Below are 5,985 nucleotides of genomic sequence, written 5' to 3'. Positions count from 1 at the left end.
TGTAATACAACACTTGTAAGTTACCCTCTATCAGTGTTAATATGAGCATTGACTATCTATCTGCAGATTCTGAATTCCGTTTCCCAACATATCTTCCACTATAACTGAATGTGAATTCAAAACCGTTCACTTTTATTGAACGACAGTTACAATCTGTTGGAGTTAAAGGCTAGGAAAAGAAGGTAACCAGAGAAAGTCAGCTCGGGAATATTAGCCAGAGATCCCTGTCGCTGCTACAGATTAACTGGAACCACTTCATAATCAAACAACATCCCACGGAGCGAATACTGCTCACATTCTCACTTGGAGCCGCATTACCCTGAAACATTCCATGTATAAAATAACAAGATATTTAGTTGTAGATTAAAAGAACATTATTAAATCAGCAATCATAGCGCACAAGAAAGATGGAGGAAAGGGAGGTGGTGATAGTGGCTGAATTTCTGACACTCACCAGAAATGAGCAGAATAATCACTTCCAGACAAACAGAGCAAGATACCAGACCCGCAAGAGCAGCAGTGATACAGTGAGACGCGGATTTATACAAACAGGAACAGGTTACAATGAATTACCGGGAACTCAAAGGGCAGCATGATTAACACAGCAAATAATTTGTACGTGTAAAGGTTTCAGTTACTCTGGAAATTGAAATGCGATGAATGTAACTCTCATTTCAGAAATTATGACACCTGGTCCTCGATACGGGATATAACGCATTAAGAAGAGGAATAGGTCATTCAGCCCTTCGGGTCTGTTCCGCCATTGAATTAGATCAGGGCGAATTTGTACGAACTCCATTTACCCTCCTTTGCTCCATATCCCCTGATACTCTAACCCATCAATAATCTATCGATCTCAGTGTTCATTCCCAGATATCCAGAATCCTTACTGTGAAAAAGTGTTAACTTGTTTCAGTCAAAAATTGACGAGCTGCAATGTTAAATGTAATCACTTCTTCTGAACCCCACCATAGTAAATTGTTTCTCTGCATCTAACTGATCGAATCCCTTTATCATTTTAAACACCTTCATTAGATCATCCTTCAACCATTTAAACTCACGGGAACAAAACCACGCTTAATATTGAATCGGGACAGGGACTCAATAAAATTAACATAATTAAACCAACAGTAATGAAGAAAATAGTAGCACTAAAGAGAGACAAATCCACAGGACCAGATGGTTTTAAAGGAAGTAGGTGAGCACATTGCAGATGCCCCAACTATAATCTTTCAAAGTTCTCCAGATTCAGGAACTGTCCCTCTGGATTGGAAAACTGCACATGTCACTCCGCTTTTTAAGTAAGGAGAGTGAGGGAAACCAGGGAATAATAGACCAGTAAGCCTAACATCTGTTGCGGGGAAAATGTTGCTGTCTATAATTAAGGATAGGTTGAGTGAACACCTCGTGAATTTTCAGTTATTCAGAAAGAGCCAGCATGCATTTGTGAAAGGTAGGTCGTGCCTGACAAACCTGATTGAATTTTTTGAAGAGGCGACTAAAGTAGTGGATAATGGGTAGGTACTCACATTGGCAGGATGTGACGAGTGGAGTCCCGCGGGGATCTGTCATGGGGCTTCAATTATTCATAATATTTCTTAACGACTTAGATGAAGGCATAGAAAATCTCATATCGAAGTTTGCCGATGACACAAAGTTTGGTGGCATTGTAAGCAGTGTAGATGAAAACATAAAATTACAAATGGATATTGATGGATTAGGTGAATGGGCAAAATAGTGGCGAATTGAATTCAGTGTAGGCAAATGTGAGGTTATCCACTTTGAAACAAAAAAGGATAGAACAGGGTACTTTATAAATGGTAAGAAGTTAAAAACAGTGGCTGTCCAAAGGGATTTAGGGGTTCAGGTACATATATCATTGAAGTGTCATGAACAGGTGCAGAAAATAATCAATAAGGCTAATGGCCTACTCCTGTTCCTATGTTCCTATGTTATGCAACCCGGCTTCATAATTGAAAGTGTTAAGACCCGGTATCATTTTGGTAAATCTGTGCTGCTTCCCCTCCAAGGCCAATATATCATCCCTGAGATTCTGTGCCTAAATCTGTAAAAAAAAGTACTCCAGAAGTGGTCTGACCAAGGCTCCTTACAACTGAAGTATCACTTCCACACTTTTCAATTAAACCCCCTTGCGATAAAAGCCAACATTCGATTAACATCGATCATCGACCCCGAATCTCTGTCTCCTTCCTCACAACCAATTACCGACCCATGTCACAAGTTTATCTCCAATTCTGGACGTTCGCATTTTTGCTCATAATCTCTTGAGCGAAAACTATCAAAAGCACGGAAATAATTGACATTGTCGGACAACTTGAGAATCTGGAGTTAGGTGTATGTAACCTTTCACGCTGGACTGAAGATATTCTCAGATAAAATTACACCAACTGACAGCACGTTCAATGAAGGCAACAGATTGGAGTCTTTGCTGGACATTACAAGTACATTATGATCTCAGTGAATATATCACACAAGGAAGCTGGAGGAAAAGGCAGATTTGATATTCAATGAAATTCTGACATTGAGAGAAAAACACTAACACAAACGCTTCAGAACAAAACAACAATTTATCGGACACATAACAAGAGCAGTGATGCAGTTAAACCTGATTCAGAAAGTAAGTAATTCTTCAGAATCAGTTACCGGGCACACCAAACACCACCTGGAGAACTGGAACACGGCGAACGGATATACAATCAATTAAACTTTATTTGTGTTTGAGAATTGATGGTGACTCTGGGTGCGGGACACCGAGCTACAACTGACCCTGTGAGTTGATATATTCAGAGAAACCCTTATTAATACAGGAGCGAATCTCCCAGTGGGATCAATAGGCTGCATTGACACTGAGATTGGTGACAGTCAGTGGGACAGTCAGGCAACTCACTTCACTCTGTTCTTACTGAGTGACATCATTGAATAGACTTTCTAGAGTTTTAAAATCAAACAGCGGAAATATTGGTGGATAATTCCGATTATATTTCTTTCCAAAAGAAAGGTGGAAGGTGGAAAGGTTTAATAGCACCCGGTGATGGGAATCCATTCGACTCAATATGAAATTTCCGTTTATCAACTGAAGCGGGAAATTTGAGTCCGTGGTGCAGAATGAGTTAAAAAAAAACAGCGGTTTCATAATCTGGACTTTGTCATACTAAACTGCAAATACGATTCGACAATCTAACATACACATAGATTACGGGGCGATAATATGGAAGTGTTTCAAATTATGCAAGGATGGGAGAAGGTCGATCGAAGCAGATTGTTTTCAAATGATGAGGGTGTCAAGAATAAGGCGCCAAAGATACAAGATTAAATATAACAAAATTAGAACAGAGAGCTAGAGAAACTTCTTCAAAGAGAGTTGGGAGGCGGTGAAATTCAGTTCCTGGGTTAGTGGTTGATGCAGAAACTATATTAAGATTTAAAGTAGATTGGAGAGGTGGATGGAGGAAGAGTGATGAAGGGATATGGGGACAGGTTGGGTAAATGTGATCAGAACTATCTTCTAACTCTAAGGATCTGAGTGATATTAAAGGTGAATTTCTATCGAGCAGCGTTTTGACCGGGCGGACAGACTTGCTAAGAGTGCGGCAGGTGTACCAACCTGCAAATGAGTGATCTACCCAATAAAAGTATCCGGTTAGTATAAAGGGGCCATAACCCGGCATCTAATGGATGCGATGGGTAAATTACGGGTGTTGGAAGCTGAAACGGTTTCTCAAATCAGGTCAAACCCAGGACAGTTTCACGGAGCGCCGCTCCGCGGTTTCAATCGCTCTCCAGCTGCACTGGATTCCCAGTCTCACCTGTATCGTGACATCAAGGGTTGTGTCAGAAACCAGCTGCCTCCCACCGGCTAAAGGCAGCAAAATGACGGCCCGATCAGGCAAGAGGTGGCTGAGAACATGCTGGTATACGGTCATGGGAGAAGATCAGGGGGAGACTCTGTGTTCCGCGTGGAGCACAAACCCACCCTCGGAATGGATTGTGATCACCAGGAATAATAACAACACTTTGGTGGGAAAAGACCGAAAACAGTCGGAAAATTCTGATTAATGGGACTGAACAATTCCCAGTCCTGATTTTCCGGATTCACTGTTATATGTGCAGGTTTTAATCGGATATTAATAAGTGTTAGATCAGGGGAAGGAGGGGAGGAGAGGGAGTCTGTTATATGTCCAGGTATTGTACGGATATTACCGAATGTTAGATCAGGGGACGGAGGAGAGGAGAGGGATTCTGTTATATGTCCAGGTATTGAACGGATATTACCCGAGTGTTAGATTAGGGGAAGGAGGAGAGGTGAGGGAGTCTGTTATATGTCCAGGTTTTGAACGGATATTACCGAGTGTTAGATCAAGGGAAGGAGGAAAGGAGAGGGAGTCTGTTGGGAACACGGGAAACAACTTGAAATCCAAATACATCCATTGTATCACGCACCGCACGGATTCGCAGTTCAAAATACAACAGTTTGAAAGACATTTGATGAAGAAAATAAGCTGCAGCTTTTGATGGATATGAACAATAACATTATAATGTCAATAGAATGATCAGTCAAGGAACAAGATAGAGCAGGAAATACAGTCACTGAATTTCTGCCTTGATATAGCTTGGAAATAACACAGTAAAAATAAGGACATTTACCGTGAGAAGAGCCGTAATACGGTTAAATCCTGAATCATACATTTAGGAAATGAATATAATAACTTACCGGGGACTCCAATGGCTGCTATAATCGGATAGTAAATCATTACTGTCTGTATTACTGGCGGTAACAGGGTAAATGGATACGCGGTGAGTGGAACTCTCATTCTGTCTGAGAAGTGATGGGGACTCTTCACGCTGGACACACGGCTCCAACTGACTCTGTGATATGAGAGATTAAGAGAAAATCATTATTTATAATCCATGGAAACCTCCCGTGGGATCAGGGAACAGCAGCAGCATTGACATTACTTCCAGTCATTTGGGCAGCCCGCAATTCCCTTCACTGTAACGTGTGTGCTGCACTAATTAATTCCAAAAGATATTGCAAGTGTTTTGAAATGAAATAGCCCCAAGTTTGAAGTAACATTTTGTTCACATTTCTATTTAACAATATACTGTAAGCCGGACTCTGACTGCATCACTGAAACACGTTAAACAGAAGTAGGTTCAGTTTCCCTTCTGTTTTGTGACACGGTTCACTCCTGTCGCTGCACCAACTCAATACCAAGAATTCTCAAACATGCTTCAAGGGTTTGCACTGCTTCCCGCGATGAAAACACTTGGTATCATACTATCATCGTATGTTTCAGCACTGGGCGAAGCCATTCGGCCCATTGTTCCTGTGTCGGCTTCTTGAAAGAGCAATCAAATTATTCCAATTCCCCTGCTCTTTCCCCGTACCTCTCTTTATGTTTTCATTTCAAGTATTCATCCAATTCCCCTTTTGAAAGTTACTATTGAACCTGCTTCCACCACCCTTTCAAACACTGCATTTAAGACCATTAAAACTCGCTGTGCAAAAAAATGTTTCCTCATGTCGCCTCTGGCTCTTTTGCTGATCACCTTAATTCTGTCTCTCTGTGTCCTTCGGTTACCAACCCTTCCTACCAGCACTGTGGGAGAACCGTCACCACACGGATTGCAGCGGTTCAAGAAGGCGGCTCACCACCACCTTCTCGAGGGCAATTAGGGATGGGCAATAAATGCTGGCCTCGCCAGCGAAGCCCACATCCCGTGAACGAATTCAAAAAAAATCTCGACACAGAACTGAAATGCATCATCCCTAGTATATATTAAATCTCTTGTTATCCCTCTCTAAGAAATTGACATCCTTCCTAAATTGAAGGTGCCCAGAATTGAAAACAATATTCCAGTTGAGGCACAACGGGAGTTTTCTAAAAGTTTGGTATAACTTCCTTACTTTTGTACTCTATGCCTCTAATAATAAAGCCCAGGGTCACCGATGTTTTTTAATAG

This window comes from Heptranchias perlo, unplaced genomic scaffold (genome assembly GCF_035084215.1).
Source record: "Heptranchias perlo isolate sHepPer1 unplaced genomic scaffold, sHepPer1.hap1 HAP1_SCAFFOLD_54, whole genome shotgun sequence".
NCBI classification, from domain to species: Eukaryota; Metazoa; Chordata; class Chondrichthyes; order Hexanchiformes; family Hexanchidae; genus Heptranchias; species Heptranchias perlo.
The sequence above is the reverse complement of the archived record's forward strand: the minus strand, read 5'-3'. Positions refer to the sequence as shown.